Here is an 18,086-nt window from a genome sequence, read left to right on the forward strand (position 1 = left end):
TTTTGTTTGCATGCCCGCTGCCTGAGGATATAAAATGCGGCGTGGGATTTTCTGATCTCCAGCTTCCCCCTCACTGCACCTCAGCACGGGGCCGGACCACCAGGAGGCAGCACCAGCGCCCACCTAGTCCAGCCACGCTGTTCCTTCCCGTTGCCCACCTACCGGTCTTGTCCTGACCCCAAAGAGCCAAAGAGAACGTTCCAAATCCAATCCCGTTTCTTCTGTCTTAAGCCCCAGGTGCTGCACTTCCATGAAGTCCAAATTCCCTAGCCTGCCTTCCAGGGTCCATCTGGACCACCCCACCCGCCCCGGACTTCTTCACTCTCCGGCCTCATCCACCTTCACTCCGGTCACACGCAACACCTCACAGCTTCTTGAAGTAAACGTGCCCATTTCTCTCCGTCCTCTGCACATCTGCACGTGCTGGCTCCCCAGCCTGGAGCCTCCTTCCTCTCCTCACCCCTCTTCTCTGCAGTGTTCCCCATCTAAGTGCAGGCGACTTCTGGAAAGACCCACCGGAGCCACTTCCTGCGGGACAGATGTTCTCCGTACTGTTCTGTGTCAGCCTGGGTGAGGAACCCCCCCTTGGTCTCCCACCATTTGGACTGCCCACCTACCTGCCTGCTCTGGCGTTGACAGCAGTTTCTCTTCTGTCTCTCCTACGAGCCTGGGAGATCCCAGAGGGCATGGATGTGTCTCAGTTACCTTTTCAGTTCCGGAGTTCAGCCCAAGATGACACAAGTAGTCACCACATTAAACGTTTGGCGAATGAATGACTTTGTGCAAAGACGACCACTTCCTGGATCAGCTGTCCGCATCCTTCATAATTCATTTTATTTTCATTGGCATTTACTGGGCATTTGTACCAGGAAGGAACGCGGGAGGTGGTATGGATGGGAAGGTCAGGAGACAGGGTTAGTGGCTGGTGTTAATATTTATTGATTGTGGCTGTGCGATCTTGGAGGCGTGGCCTCACCTATCCCGTTCTCCCCATCTGTAAGGTGGGGGCCTATCCATTCTACAGAGTTGTTGAGGTGACAGAATTAGATGACATGGTCTAAGGACTTTGTGACTCGCCACATGAATGTTCTCATTATACCACCTCCTAATCGCTGTTGAGAGCATCCTGGATGTCTCTTGCTGACGTTGGTCTGCGTTGTCGCTTCTGGAAAGAAGAGCAAGAGCTGGTATAGGAGCTTGTAACTTAAACAAAATAAATGAGAAAAAACGACTGTTTCCCCCCAGCTTCTGTTTAGCTAAATGATATCACTGAACTTAGTAATGCACCTCTTCCTTCTGATTGCCACCCCCAATCAGCCCCGATCTCTGCTCTGTCCTGGGGGTGGAACTGTTCCCTGCAGCTCTCCACCCCCCACCAACCCACCCCCACCCCGCTGCTGCTAAGACAGACTGTTCTCACAGGGCGTCTTAATTCAAAGGCTTTGCTAGTTCAAGTTCCCTCCAAGGGCTGGGTCACAGGGTGAGGAGGAGACAGACCCCTGTGGTTCAAAACTCTGTGCCTGAGCTATTTTTTCACTGTAGCGGAGGAGACAATTTAATCTCCAAATGCATCAAGGAAATGAACTCTTTTAAAAGCCGGATGTGCAAAGCAGACAGCTCTGTCGATGCGGGGGACCGGGCCCAGGAGAAACCCGAGGCAGGGGTCTGAGTTTGGGTCCTGCTTTCGTGTTTTATCAGCCTCACGACCTTGGGCAAGTCACTTCATCTCTGAGCCTCAGTGCCCGTCTCTATAAAATGGGTCAAACTACCCACCTCCTGGTGGAAAGGAGAATTAGTTAAGGTAATGTGCCCATCAGCGTCCGGCACCCAGACCTGGCAGGTACTCAGCAGATACGGGTCCTCTCTTCCTTACACCCAGAGGAGGTCACAGCTGCTTGTATCTGTATCCTTATAAATTCCCGTAGTTTGGGGTTTTTTATTTTTCTCAAATAGAAACATTTTTTTTTTTTTGTATTTTTCTGAAGCTGGAAACGGGGAGAGACAGTCAGACAGACTCCCACATGCGCCCGACCGGGATCCACCCAGCACACCCACCAGGGGGCGACGCTCTGCCCACCAGGGGGTGATGCTCTGCCCCTCTGGGGCGTCGCTCTGTTGCGACCAGAGCCACTCTAGCGCCTGAGGCAGAGGCCAAGGAGCCATCCCCAGCGCCCGGGTCATCCTTGCTCCAATGGAGCCTCGCTGAGGGAGGAGAAGAGAGAGACAGAGAGGAAGGAGAGGGGGAGGGGTGGAGAAGCAGATGGGCGCTTCTCCTGTGTGCCCTGGCAGGAAATCAAACCCAGGACTTCTGCACGCCAGGCCGACGCTCTACCACTGAGCCAACCGGCCAGGGCCTTAGAAACATATTTTGAACTGCCGAGTTCTGTATGAGGACAATACATTAGCCTGCAAACCATTTCATCCTGCTGGCTCGGGGTCACATGAGAGAATGCTGGTAGAGGTCACATGACGGGATTTCCCAGAGGCCTTAGGAAGTTCCAGTTGGCCAAGGCCAAGGTTTAGCCCAGGGCCTTACCGTCCAGCCAGTGTCTCTTCACTGTGGCCCACAGCCCCCCAGACTTCCCCAGAGGCCAGCCAGTGGAGGTGCCATGGCGGGGGACATCACCTCCAACCCCCGCCACCCTCCCATTTGATCAGAAAGCCCCTCCACTTCATTCTTGTTATGTCAAGGTAGCATCTAAAATTATTTTTAAAAAATTAATGTTCTTCAAAATCAAAGAAGGTTGCAAACCATTGACCTGGAAAGCAGATGGGAAAGAGAGTAGTCCCATCGCCAGGACGTAAGGTTTGAGGCGTGACAGGTGTCATGGGTTGAAAAAGACATGTTGAAGTCTTAACCTCCTGGGGCATCGGAATGTAATCTTTGGAGACAGGGTCTTCACAGAGGTAGTCAAGTTAAAATGACATCATCAGAGTGGGTCCTAATCCAGAGTGACTGGTGTCCTTCCAAAAGGGGAGATCTGAGCACAGAGACAGGCAGACACAGGAGAGCATCGTGTGATGACCGGCGGAGATTAGACTGACGCAGCTGTCAGCCAAGGGACCCCAAGGTTCCCTGCCATCAGTTGCGGGAAGAGGCAGGAAGGACTCTCTACAGAGTCTCAGGGGGAGTGGAGCTCTGCTGACATGAATCTCAGACTTCCGGCCTCCAGAACTGGGAGAGAGAGACTGCTGATGTCTAAGCCGCCCCATCTGTGGTTCTCGGAGGGCCCCATCCTGAAACACCGGGTGATGTGTGATCCCCGGGGTTGGGAGTGCTTGGCTCTGTGGGGCAGTGAGGGTGGGGTCGGCGGAGGTTTGTGTAGGAGGGTCCATGCACCTGGCTCTCCCTCCGTCGGTGAGGAGGGTGCTGAGAGACGGAGAAGGCCGACCAGTCGGGTGGGTATTGCAACAGCTGATGGCAGGTGCCCGTGGTCTGCAGTCGGCTTGGGGGGGGGGTGGCCACCCCAGAAGACTGGCGGCCTCGAGAGCTGGTGATGGTGGGTGGAGAGGTGACTGGAAGGACCTGGGTTGAGGGCTGGTGGACCGGGGTGACGTTCCCTGGATCATGAGCACAGGCAGAGGGGCTTGGTAAGGACTGGGGATGGGAGCGCCACTTGGAGCCACTGAGAGCCTGGGAGCCTTTGGTGAAATGTCCAGGAGGCAGCTGGACCAACGTTCCCAGACAGGACAGCGTTTCCCGTGGCCGGCTCCTTCCCTGCCGTCAGCACGCAGATCAGACGTCTCCATCCAGGGCAGTTACCTCCAAGTCACTCTCTGACCCATTATTACCCTGTGCGCTTTCTCAGCATCTACAACATCCTCCATTTGTTTGCTTGTTCCTGGCGTGTCAGCCCCACCCACCTGCTACGTCCCGTCCCGTGCTGAGTGCCGGAGGATTTCAGTTGCCCAGAATGGAGTCTGCCCCTGGTCGGGGCTCGCCCGAGACTGCTGAATGAAGGAAAGAACAGAGCGGCCGGGAGGCAGCCCAGAGCTGCTGGCTGGGTTCTCCGGGGGTGGAGGTTGTGCCAGAGTTCAGGGTACGGGGTGCTCGGTGGGATCAGCACCCGGGAACAGAAGCAAGAGAAAAGCGGGTGGGGTAGATGGGACCGAGAAGCGGCATGGCGCCTACAAACTCTGGCCAAACCCTGAGCTCCAGAGGGAACACCGCCCCCTAGAGTTGTTCCGTCTTGGGTTGAAATGTTGGGGCCTTTAAATCCCCCTCTTGAGCCCTGGCTGGTTGGCTCAGTGATAGAGCATCGGCCTGATGTGCGGGAGTCGTGGGTTCGATTCCCGGCCAGGGCACACAGGAGAAGCGCCCATCTGTTTCTCCACCCCTCCCCCTCCTTCCTCTCTGTCTCTCTCTTCCCCTCCCGCAGCCAAGGCTCCATTGGAGCAAAGTTGGCCCGGGCGCTGAGGATGGCTCTGTGGCCTCTGCCTCAGGTGCTAGAATGGCTCTGGTTGCAACAGAGCAACACCCCAGATGGACAGAGCATCGTCCCCTGGTGGGCATGCCGGGTGGATCCCGGTCGGGCGCAAGCGGGAGTCTGTCTGACTGCCTCCCCATTTCTAGCTTCGGAAAAAAAAAATCCCCCTCTTGCTTAGTTACTGGATGTCACCTGCTCGTAAACACAGACCACGAAGGGCCTGTCTGCCGACCACACTCCCCGGGGCTGAAGGCAGCCCGTCTCCTCCTCCGCCAGACACACGCTGGACAGACGGGTTCACGGAATCACAGCAGCGGGTGGGGGTGGGGTGGGAGTGTTGAAACCAGGGCAGCGAGCCGATGGCGAGCACCCAACAGCTTGGGTTCCAGGCCACAGGCGACGTGTGGGTCGGGCACACAGAGAAGAGGAAGCTGTGGCCCCTTCTAGCTGGGAGGAATCGGTTGCTTGGAGGGAGGTGGTAGAATTTGACTTGAGCATCTATCTGTGTGCAGCTGCTGGGAGCTGGGGTGGAGGGTTTCCAAGGGAACAGACAACCCCAGAGTGGGCGCCCCTGGATGTTTATGAGAAGGGACGTGCCCAGTGTAGCTGTGGGGAGACTTGTGAAGAGTTAGCAAGAATGTTTCTAGAAGGGTGGGTGGAGGCACACGTAGCAGGGGGTGTGAGGAAGAAAAGCACTTACCCAGCAAGAAAAGACGCCTTTGCTTTCTCTGAAGACCCAGCAGCTCGGCCGGGAGCCAGGCTCCTGGGGGCTGCATGGGGCGGGGCAGGCTGGTCAGCCAGGTGGGCATCCAGGTGGAGACGGCTGCGCTTCTACGGAAAGTCGGGTTATGCAACTGCTCCAGCGTCGAAGGTCCATCGGAAGAAAAGAGAAGTTCAAGGGAATGCTGGCATAGGACGTCTCTTTACAAACTGCTGGGAAGGACAGAAAAAGAACAGGATCACAAGGAACCCCAGAGGTGACAGAAAAAAAAATGTATTTTGTACCATAATCTCCCAGAGGCAGATTAAAGCTTTCATCTTGCAAAGAAATCCCTACGGCTGTCCTGGTCAAACTCCGGGGAGGGGACGAGAGCTGCTGACACACTTTATCCCTTCGACTGGAGACAGAGTGGCAGGAAAGGCTCTCAGGGTGGCACTCGCCAGCCTGGAGACCAAAGGGTCGTGCTAATGCCTCCTGTCCCTTGTGCTGGCCGTGGGCTCATGCCAGGTGGCATTTCAGGCCCCAAAGGAGCTTTGGCCCACCAGGTCCCCAGGGCTACACCTGCCTGCTTTTCCTCTCTCGTCTCCTCCCAGGCCCAAGTCTGAAGAGGCAATGATTTCCAAGACATTGACACCCTGGGATTATCACCTCAATTCCTTTGCCAACTCAAACAAAAGGAGTTTAGCTGAGGAATTATGTGCTTGCCCCCCCCCCCCCCGCCCGCCCCCTTTATGACATTTCTGAGCTTAGGGACTTAATTATCTAGATCAGCAGACTGTTTGGTATAACAGAACTAGAGATGAATTATAAATATAGGCATTTCGCTGGATTCTTAATGTGAGGAGGTGGGGCTGTTGGGCTTTCTCTTTAAGAACCAAGAATTTGTGAGAGCCCAAGGGAATTCTGAGTACCCGGACTTTGCCCAGGCCTACCACAGTGCCAGGCATAGAGACAGACAGTCAGGAATGAATGAATGAATGAATGAGTGAATAAATAAATGGGAGTGGAGGGCAGGCTAAGGGAAGGAATTCCGTTTTCTATTCCTAGTCCCAATCTAAGAATCCTCTGCCGTTTCTCCCACCTGTCTACCGGGCCGTCCTCAGAACTGTCATTCCCACTCAGGGACAGGTGCCAAGAACAGCTCAAAGCTCAGGGCCCTGAAGATTGGCATATATTTTAATGCTAAGAGGACAAAAGGGAATATAGCAGCGCTTTTTCTGTCGGCCTCATCACAATTATAAGTAAATATTTATTAAAACTTGGAAATTCAATGACTTCTCTACCCTGAGATAATTAGTGGCTGTCATAAGATCAAGTCTTAGGGCCATGGGCCCAGTTATAGGGGGGGCAGCCTTGGGAGTGATCAGCTCTATTGGAGGAAAGGGGTTCAGAAAAGGCCTCCCGGAGGAAATGGCATCTAAAACCGAAGTTTAAAAATGGATAAGAACAGGGTGGACAAGAACAGAGATTGCACACCTGAGTCCTGACGTGTGGCAAGTCAGGAAGGGCTTTGAGAGAGTAGGAAGGTTAAGGATGTGGCCCTTCCAGAATATAAAGGCAGGAGAAGAGGCGGAACTGTAGGTCAAGGGCATGGGGACCTGTACGTGTTGATATCACAGCAACAACATATCTTAGCTGTTGCTGTTGCTGTTTTTAAATTTTGGATTTTCTCTCATAAGCAAGGCAGTTCTGATGAGGAAATTAACAGTTATTCATTCATTCGTGTGTTTATTATATTTAACATTTATTTATTGAGTGCCTTTCATGTGCAAGGTTCAAGGGACAACACAACGAATAAAACCACCAAATCTGTTTAAATGATCTCATTGGTCCTCACGAGAAATGTAGGAGGCGGTGACTGGATATCTATTTTGTTATTATTGGTCAAGATAGCTTCCAAACCCTGAGCTCAATGCAGTATTTCCATACTTATTCTTCGTGATAACCCTGTGTGGGGAGCATAATGGCCACTCTCAGGAGAGACGGAAGCGTGGCGAGGTTGGTTCTCCTGTCCAGACACAACAGGTAACAAGGACTGTTGCCGGAATCTGAAGCCAGGCTGGTCCGACATCAGAACATCCTCTTCCCTTTTCGAAATGCGCCTGCGTGGTGGCCGAAGCCGGTGCTGGAACTACAGACCTCGGCCATCAGGTGGGCTACAGACATCGTGATAATTTTGACACTGAATTTGAGGTACTCGCTGTGGACAATGCTTGCAGCCTCCCTCCCCTCTTCACTCCTGTGCTTAAATAGAATGACGTGTTATCTCTTGCCGGTATCTTAGAAGACCCTGGGCTCCCTCGGGCCTTTGCTGAACGTACCTGTCCATCAGCTTGTCCCAGCCAGGGCCACTGCGGCTCAGACCCCACTGCGGGGTTTGCAGTCCCACCCATTCCCACGCTGCATTCCAGCCTGAACTGTCCCTGTGGGACTTGGGGTGTCACAAGCTGGGAGGACTCCGGCGTCTGGGCAGACGGTACTTACCTGTCTCCTGGCTGATGTCTCTCTGGCGTCTGAAAGGACGGAAGGTCTCATCACAGCATCAAAACCTGTTCTCCTTCATCCGAAACTGAGAAGACGCCACGCCAGACTCAGCCCACACGCCCGGTCTGCTGGGCGTTCTTCTTAAGTCCGGAAACCCACTCAGCCCCAGGAGGAAAAAGCAAAACTTCCAAGACTGAGGTGCTGAGATGGGGGCGGGGGCACAAAATCAATCCGGTAAATAGAAAAAAGAATCAACTGACTGACCACAAGGTAAATGGACGTGTAAACATGGAGCTGCACGGGGACAGCGATGGTCAACATCTCTCCCTGACTCTGGGGTCAGTTGCACAAGGATGCAGCTCGTGTTTGCCATGCCCACGGGTTTGTCCTAACGCTCCGTATGCCGTGGATGCCAAATACATGTTTGCGAATGAGTGAAGTGAGTGGAGGCTGGAGAAGGATTTGATCAGGAAGCTGGCGATGTCCCCCTGCTGGAGAGACACCAGGGACAGCTGTGCTGAGGGCTGTGCGGGGACGGCCAGTGAGCAGTGGTGAGACAGGGGCGGGCTACACCCGGACTTCTCTGCCGTGCTTCCTGCCCCGACAGGTACCACCTGCGGTGCCGAGGGCATCAGACATTGTCCCGTGCTCTGATGCCATGGCAGAGTGACACACACACAAGCACACACGCACACACACAGCACACACGCACACACACACACACACACGCACACAAGCACACACACAGCACACACGCACACCCTGGGAACTGTGGAACCACTGTGGTCAATTTTCCTTCCTCATCACGTCCTTGGCCTGTCTCCAGCCATCAACTGCCACCACCTCAGAAGCCCCTTGGCCTTGCACTCCCCACAGGCCCACTCAAGACCTGCACTGGCCCAGATTAGTTCCCTGGGATCAGGCCCGCTAGCCCACGAGGACATCTGGGCCCACCTCCCTGGACACCCACACAGATACAGATCACATTTCACCCCAGCCCCAGCCCCAGGTTCCCAGCCATGCCCGAACCAGCCTGTGGAGCCACCTCCCGGGACCCACCCAGCCCCTCCCCCACCCGGCACTGAGCTCTGAACCTTGTTCTCCCACTGTCACCAGCCATCACCGAGAGGTGAGTCACAGGCACCGGCGGCTGGCTGGCTGAGAGCGCCTACCTGGTAGCTCTGGCCTCCAGCTCTGCCCACATGCCTATGACACATGACGCCTGCCCAGCCTGGCATGTCCAGGGCCGCCGGCATCTGCCAGGTGGGAACAGCTGTGCTGGGAGGTGGGGCGGGTGTGGCGGGGTGATGTGGACATATCTGCCTCCCGTGGCTCTATCTCCATCACCAGTGCCACCATAAAATAATAATTAAAGTGATGCACAGTAATGATAATGACAATAAAACAACAGGAGCAGCCCCCATGAGGTGTTCCGCGCCAGGGGCGGTGAAGCACTTTCCCCGCGTCGCCTCTCTTAGCCTTTCAACAGCGGGGAGGCGGGTGGGGCCGCGCCCATTTTACAGGTAAACAAGTTGAGGTGCAGGAACACGATGAGATTTGAGGTGGCACCTCAGATCCACACCCCTTGTCAGGCTGTCAGTCTCCCAAGGAGCCACCAGGACAATGTGGCTGGTCATTTGCGGAGAGGAATTATTTCTGGTCGTGAGACCGCACAGAGACTGACGAAGTCCCCACTGGTCACGTTACTCTGGCATTCTGGTAGCTGATCGGAGGACGCTGGCGGTTGTGTGGTGCTGAGGTTTTAATCCAGGGGTCCCCAAACTTTTTACACAGGGGGCCAGTTCACTGTCCCTCAGACCATTGGAGGGCCGGACTATAAAAAAAAAAACTATGAACAAATCCCTATGCACACTGCACATATCTTTTTTTTTTTTTTTGTATTTTTCTGAAGCTGGAAACGGGGAGAGACAGTCAGACAGACTCCCGCATGCGCCCGACCGGGATCCACCCGGCATGCCCACCAGGGGCGACACTCTGCCCACCAGAGGGCGATGTTCTGCCCCTCCGGGGCATAATTCTGCCGTGACCAGAGCCACTCTAGCGCCTGGGGCAGAGGCCAAGGAGCCATCCCCAGCGCCCGGGCCATCTTTGCTCCAATGGAGCCTTGGCTGCGGGAGGGGAAGAGAGAGACAGAGAGGAAGGAGGGGGGGTGGAGAAGCAAATGGGCGCTTCTCCTATGTGCCCTGGCCGGGAATCGAACCCGGGTCCCCCGCACGCCAGGCCGACGCTACCGCTGAGCCAACCAGCCAGGGCGCACATATCTTTTTTTAAAGTAAAAAAACAAAATGGGAACAAATACAATATTTAAAATAAAGAACAAGTAAATTTAAATCAACAAACTGACCAGTATTTCAATGGGAACTATGGGCCTGCTTTTGGCTAATAAGATAGTCAATGTCCAGTTCCATATTTGTCACTGCTAGCCGTAACAAGTGATATGATGCGCTTCCAGAACCGTGACGCTTGCACCCTGCATCACTGGAAGTAGTACTGTATGTGAGCGACACAGCGCTTTGCAGCGCTGCCACATACAGAGCTCCTGTCACTGACCACCAATGAAAGAGGTGCCCCTTCGGGAAGTGCGGCGGGGGCAGATAAATGGCCTCAGGGGGCTGCATGCGGCCCGCGGGCCATAGTTTGGGGACCCCTGTTTTAATCTTTACACCACACAGATTTTTTTTTTACTTCATCCCTTAAAGGAGGACTATGAAAGCTACTGGTGCGGCCCTAAGGGGCCCCTGCAAATCCCAACGTTACGGAGCAGGCTGTGCGTGGGCGGTCATGGTTCCCACGGCCTCTTCCAGTCACCCGTGTAGCGGATGTTCCCGGTGGACTTGTCAGGCATCTCCGCAGTCCGATGGGTGAGGAAATCCAGACGCTGAGCGATGAAGGGGGTTGAGGAGGGTCGAGCAGCTGGGAAGTACAGATGAGGCGCCCGCACCCAGGTTTGCTGACTCCAGGTCGAATCCTCGGTCCTCACCCTCCGATGCCCTGCTTTGTAATCTGCCCCCACTCTGCCATCTTCCCGTTGGCTTCAGATCCCAGGGTCTCTACTGTTTCTTTCCTTGTCCTCATGGAAGACATCTGATACCAGTCATTGACATCTTAGTGTGAATAAGTTTCGATCAATCTGTTCGTTCTCCCCTTCCTAAAGTAATTGTCTTTCATTTTGCCTTGAATTGTAGAGATGTCCTCTGTAAAAAGTCTGTCCGGCATCAGATAGCAGAAGTCCTGGCTCAGACTAGACCCTCGCAGACAGAGGATCTGCTCACCAGCCCTGACGCGGTTTGCAGCAACCAGCGTGCTTCTTCACATCCTGCGATGAGTGCTAGGTTCGTGGATAAATGAAGGGACGCTTCCCTTCCACATTCCTGCTGTGCCCTGTAGGGGGAGCCCGTGTCACCCCCTGTTCCTGCTCCCTGAGGCTTGCAACTGGGGTGGGACCCCTGTGGGATTGCATGGACCGTCCCTGAAGAATGGCCACTCTTTTTTTTTTTTTTTTTACAGAGACACAGAGAAAGAGAGTCGGAGAGAGGGATAGATAGGGACAGACAGACAGGAACGGAGAGAGATGAGAAGCATCAATTATCAGTTTTTTGTTGCGACACCTTAGTTGTCTATTGATTGCTTTCTCATATGTGCCTTGACTGTGGGCCCTCAGCAGACCGAGTAACCCCTTGCTCGAGCCAGCGACCTTGGGTCCAAGCTGGTGAGCTTTGCTCAAACCAGCTGAGCCCGCTTGGGGTCTTGAACCCAAGTCCTCCGCATCCCAGTCCGATGTTCTATCCACTGCGCCACCGCCCGGTCAGGCCACTCTGTCTTCTTGAGGATATTTCTCACCTCTTCTTCGCCCATGTGGCTCCGCTTCCCCAGCCCTGTGACTTGACCCTTCCCTTGGTCTTGGGTGGACAGTCTTTCTGTTTTCCTGAATTTCTGAAAACCCATCCATCTGTAACTGCACTACAGCACAGAAAACATCCAGTCACTACCCACGTAGGGGCATCTTTCCTTGTGCTGACTACATTGTTTACAGACTGACTCAGCCTCACTTAAATTTCACTTCTTGCTGTCTGGTCCATTACTTATACACAACCTCCATTCAATGGGAAAGAACCCCCCTCCCCGCCCCAGCCTCTGGCAGTGTTAGGCACCCAGCACTCTCTCTAGATGCGGTTGATGAAAGCAGGTACTCTGGTATTCCCATTGAACAGATGGAAACACTGATGCACAGAGAGGCACAGTGAACTGTGTGAGCTGGCCCAGCTGACTCATGACTGGCACAGGACTAGAGCCAGCTTTCTGTGACTTTAGGACCTGTGCTCCCCCTCAACATCACCGTGCCCCTCAGAGAATGGGGACTGGGACTGGATGGGAGGAGCCAGGCACTGCCTTCCTCTGGAGGCGTTGCCTTAACTTCCTGTGCACCTCTGATGGCCACAGGTCACCTTGAGCCCATCCCGCCCCACGGCCTCGGCCTGGCTTGCCCGCCCTCCTTCCCTTCTCCTAGTCTGCTAACCCGACTCTGTCCCCAAACCCGACTCCTGTCCCCAAGGCCGGCGTGATGGGACAGTCTGATAGAATGCAGGGGAGGGGGTCTAGTCAGGTCAGCGGGAATCACTCCTCTTCTCCATCCTTCTCACCTCCCTGGTTGGTGTCTGACAGGTGGAAGGGCCCTTCTTGCTCCAGGGCCCGGTCTCCAGGCGGCTGGGAGATGTATTACACACTGTGCAGAGGAGCCCGCTGAGGCTCAGTGGGGAGGAGATGGGAGTGAGGCTCTCCCTGGCCTGCCCCGGGCACCTTGGAGAAGGAGGACTTCTCAAGGGCAACCTTCGCCCATGCACGGCCCACCACTTCCGGTGGCTTTGTTATGGCCACACTTTTTTTCAGCTGCAAAATGAAACAGAAAAGCCTCAGAGATCACTTTAGCAAGCCAGACACCACCTATTCCAAGAAGCCTTCCTTGCTCTCTTAGGTGGCTAAGGAACATCTCGCCCCTGGGAATTCTCTAGGGTTTGCTCAGGCCTCTGTCACGGAACTGGCTCCGGTGTCTGTCCCACTCCTGACCTGTGAGCTCAGGAGGGAAGACTGGGGTTACTTCTCCCTGCTCGGCGCCCGGCTTGCCGCCTGCCATGTTAGACACTCAGTCTGTGCTTCTGCCCAAACTCTGCCGGTCAGCGGTCAGCGGTCAGCGACGGACAGGGGACGGCTCTGGGAGAGAGCAGGAAGGAGGACAAGGAGAAGGAAGGTGAGCCACACCTGAATGGCTCAGAGCTTGAAGGTGGCGCCAGCCTCCTGCTCCCCGCCGGGCTAGGCCGAACCTGGCGAACCAGAGGATCCAGAGGAACCACTGGGAGAAGACTGCGGGCTTTCTGTGGCGCAGCAGAGACAACCCCACCGTTTCTCAGTTCCTCCCATTTACTCCACTGACAAGATCCACATTCGGTTTTGTTCTTTTGTATTAAGATATTCTTTTGAGGATGCACATCTACTTAATAACCAGATAATATTCAACATATTATCTGCTATCTTGAACCTCAGTTTCCTAATTACAATAGTTCTTCCCCTCACAGGTTTATAAGAATTAAATTTCAATGAGTGTGTGTGTGTGTGTTTGTGTGTGTGTGTGTGTGTGTGTGTACACGTGTATACGTGTGTGTGTGCACAAACTGCTGAAATCAAATTGCTGGGCTTGTCCCAAAGTGTAGTAAAACACTAAATTAGAAACTTTTTTTTTCAGTTTGCAATTGCTGTCCGGTAAAGAGCTTTCTGAACTGCCCTCTGTTACTCTGCTGCGAACCAGCCTCTCATCCTGGCTAGACGGGCACGAAGCACGGGCGTGGGTCTGTATTGTTTTAAGTGGAATTGATTCACAGCGTAACTTCTAAGAGACTGGCCCTCTCAGGCAACCACAGGTGCAGCACATCCCTCTGTCCCCACTGAAACACCGGGTACACTGAGAACCACGGCAAGGGATGGCTTCCCTAGGCACCTGGTGCATTAGGGGTCACCTCTGTCTGGACCCCAGAACACAGGTGCAGGCCACTGTGCTCCAGACCGCCCAGAGCTGGGGTGTGGGGCAGGAGCCTGTGGCCATCTGTGCCGCATGCCTGGTATTCTACGGCGGAGCCCGGACACCCACACCCACCCCTCTCCTGTCCCAGGGAGGGAATCTGGGGTGGATGATTCTATTCACAGATGTTACCGAGGTCAGGGCTGCGGAACCAGGGACTAGAAGGGAGTGTGTCACCCTGTTTCTGAGCAGCGTGTCCTCACCGTTCTCTGAGTTTTGCTTGAAGCCGAACATTGAGGTCCTAGCAAGCCAAGTAGATTGATCTACGGCTCTCGTGGTGTGCCTAGCACAGTGCTAGGTGCTATTGGGAGTCAGGGAGGAGAAGTAGGCCTGAGTTTTCCAGGGGTGAAGCGGGAACTCCCGGACATGTTGCTATGTGGGTGTGGACCCCAGCGGGGCTACTGGCCAGGTTGACCTTAGGGGAAAGGAGGAGATGGAGGACATCGGTTTGGAAGGTTCTGGGTGGCAGCCCACAGAGTTTGTAGATGAGGCTGGAGGGGCTAGGGAGTCTAGGGGGCCATACTTGAAAACTGGAGGCTGCAGGAGGACCAGGACAGGAAGAGGACTGGGAGGCCAGAAACAGCAAGACCTGGAGAAAGCCAAAGAAGACTGACCAAGGGCAAGGAGGGGACAGACAGGCCAATCCAGGAGAGAGAGAGAGAGAGAGAGAGAGAGAGAGAACGTGCATGTGTGTGTTCATGTGTCTTAGCGGTGAAAACCAAAGGCCCAAGTAACCACTCAAGTAAACATTCTGTCTCCTTCCCCATGCCTGGTTGTAGAGGCTAGAGTCCTAGTCTGGGCAGGGGCTCCAGAGGTCACTGCTGGCTGTCCAAACACTGTGGCCACCGATTTCATTTACGGTCTTTCAGAGCTGTGGATAGAATAGGGATTAGGAACCAGAAGGCCTGATTTTTTATTCCTGGGTCTACTAGTTATCCGGCTACAGGAACCTCAATTTTCTCATACATAAAATGGGTCGAAGAGCACTAATTTACAAAGTTGATTAGTTGTACTAATTTACAAAATATTTATCAAAAAATGTACCTAGAAAAAAATGTGTATAAAAGTGTTGTGTTCTGCAGAGGTGAGGATGAAGAAGAAAATAAGATAAAGAGAATAAGATAAGAGGAAACTCTCATTTCATCATCTGTCTATTTAGGAACATCTGTGGTTATCACTGATGTACACGAGTTCTTGTTGTAAAGAACATTAGCCCCTCACAATGCACACACATTTCAGGTTGTGATTGGTCCTCTCTGTGTGCGCCGTTGGGTCTTAACACATTATATTACAATATATCCATATTTTAATTTATTATTATATATTTTATTCTGGCTCTTATATGTGTTATGTTTATAAAGTTGTTCTTACTCTAATATTGTAAAAGGATACTCCTCTAAAATTTTTTATTTTAATTTTCTAAAATTTAAACGTTTAAAATTTTATTTTCAAAGTGGCTTTTTTGTTTCCCAATAACGTTCATAGAATTGTTTACCTCTTCTCCGTGGTTTTGAAATGTTACCTTGGATGCAATAATTTTTTTTGTTGTTATTTACAGAATGCTTTCTAAAGTTTTTATGACTCACATTTCTTTTCTTTCTTGTTTCCTTAGATTTTTATATAGAAAGGCTTTCAAAATTTTGTATTGAAACCTCTTTGGGGTAACCTAGGATCTTGCTGGAGATTGCTTGAAAAATGTTGGTGTTCTTTGAAAGACATTGATAATGCTCTAACTGGAGCTAATTTAGTGGATGAAGTTCCATTTTCATTCAGTCAACCTTTACCTTATCGCTTGGAGGTGTGGTTTAATTTGTTCTGGTGTGATCTGGGCTCCACAGTGTTTCACACTGTCAGCCGTTGGCTCCCACGGCTGCCTGTTTTGAGCGCTAATGAGATCCTGTGAAAGAGAGAATTGTGGGGTTGTCCATGGAAATGGAAATTGGGACCTGGAATGTTGGTTTTGTTTTTGTTTGTATTTTCATTCTACTATTAATGAACATTCGAGTTGTCACATAAAGCTGCCATGGACATCCCAGTACCTGTCTTTTGTGAACCCCAAAACACTCATTTCTGGGTCTATTCTCAGGGATACAACTTATACTTCAAAGGGTCAGCATAAGTTTAGCTTTGCCTGCCAAGAATTTGCCACAGTGTGTGTGCCAGGTTACACACCCACCAGCCGTGTAAGAGAGTTCCATGTATTCTATACCTTGGAATTATCAATCAGCCCTTTTTAATTATAGCTCATCTATCATCAGGAAAATACGAGTCAAAACCACAACAATCTACCATCTCACACCTGTCAGAATGGCTATTATCAACGAGACAACAAAGAACAGACGTTGGCGAGAGGGTGGAGAAAGAAGAACCCTTGTGCACTATCGGTGGGAATGTGAGTTGGTGCAGCCACTGTGGAAAACAGTGTGAGAGTGCCTCGAAAAATTAAAAATAGATCTACCGTTCAACCCAGCAATTCCACTCCTAGATATGTACCCAAAGGAAACAAAAACAACAAGTCAGAAATATGACACGCGTCCCTGTGTTCATTGCAACATTGTTGACAGTAGTCAGAGTAGGAAGGACCTCGGTCCCCATCCGCAGATGAATAAAGAAGACCTGGTACTTTCATACAATGGAGTGTCACTCAGTCATAAACAGAACGAAATCTTGCCCTTTGTGACAACATAGATGGACCCAGAGAGTATTATACTAAACAAAATTAGTCACACACAAAAAGACAGATATCAAATGATTTTACTTATATCTGGACTAAGAGAAAGGCAACAAAAATCAAAATAAACGAACAAACAGAATGAAACAGGAAAAAACCTCAAATACAGAGAACAAACTGATGATTGTCAGAGGGGGAGGGGAGGGGAGGTGGACAAAAAAGAGAAAGGAAATTAAGAAGAATAAACTTCCAGTTATAAAAGAACTCATGGGAACGTATGAACAGCGTAGGGAATAGAGCCAATCACACCATGCTAACAATGGACAATGGCAGAGGATTGCCAGACTTGTCATGGTGAGCATTTCGTAAGGTATACACGTGTTGAATCAGTCTATTGTACACCAGAAACTAATATAGTGTTGTATATCAACTATAATTAAAAATAGACTTTAAAAATAAATTAATGAGCTTAGCTCTTCCGGTGGGTGTGGAGTGGGATGTTGTGGTTTTATTTTGAATATTTCTGCCTCCTGCTGATGTCGAACAACTTTTCAGATGCTTATTGGCCATTTGGACATCTTCTCATTGACGTATTTGTTCAAGTCCTTGTCTATTTTTAAGTTATTTTCTTTTCCTTTATTGCTTTGTAGGAATTTTAAAAATCAGATGCCAGCCCTTTATCAAATATAAGTCTTAGTACCAGCTCTCGGTCTGTGACTTGCCTTTGTAATTCTCTCAGGTGACTTCTGATGAACAGAAGTTTTCAATGAAGTTCAATTTCTCATTTTTTTATGGTTAGTTACATTTTGCATGCTGTTGAAGAAGCCTTTGCCTACCTCAAGGCCATGAAGATAGTCTACTATATTTTCTTCTAAAAACTTCATGGTTTTGACCAGGGGTCCCCAAACTATGGCCCACGGACTGCATGCGGCCCCCTGAGGCCATTTATCCGGCCCCCGCCGCACTTCCGGAAGGGGCACCTCTTTCATTGGAGGTCAGTGAGAGGAGCACAGGATGCGGATGCAAAGCGCGGCGTCGCTCACGTACAGTACTGCTTCCGTTTTGTTTTTTTACTTTAAAATAAGATATGTGCAGTGTGCATAGGGATTTGTTCATAGTTTTTTTTTTTATAGTCCGGCCCTCCAACTGTCTGAGGGACAGTGAACTGGCCCCCTGTGTAAAAAGTTTGGGGACCCCTGGTTTTGACAGTTGGGTGTGGTGAGGCAAAAAAAAAAATCATTGAATAGTAGCAATTTCATTTGGTTCCTCTTAATACCTTTCACATTTGGGTGCATGATTTCTTAAATTAACTCTTGTATATGGAGTAAGCTGGGTTAAGAGTCTCTCCCCCACCCCCAGCCCCGCATGGATATCCGATGTTCCCAGCACCCTTCGTCGAGAGGACCACCTTTCCCCCCGTGAGTTGCAGTGATGCTTTGCCATATATCAGGGGGCTGTTCTTGGGTGGGCTTGTCCTGGATTCTCTAGTCTGTTTCATTAATCAGTTTATCTGTTTCTGTGCCAATACCTCACTCTCTTAACTGCTATAGCTTTATAGAAATCTAGCTGTCTGGTGGGGCAGGAGGCTCAGTGTCTTCAGAGATGTCTGATCCTTCCCACAGTCACCAGCTGGGAGTTGCCTGCCTGAGCACAGAGAGTCTCAGGCCTGGGTACTCATCGGAATTCTCAGGA

This window comes from Saccopteryx leptura, chromosome 6, assembly GCF_036850995.1.
Source record: "Saccopteryx leptura isolate mSacLep1 chromosome 6, mSacLep1_pri_phased_curated, whole genome shotgun sequence".
NCBI lineage: Eukaryota > Metazoa > Chordata > Mammalia > Chiroptera > Emballonuridae > Saccopteryx > Saccopteryx leptura.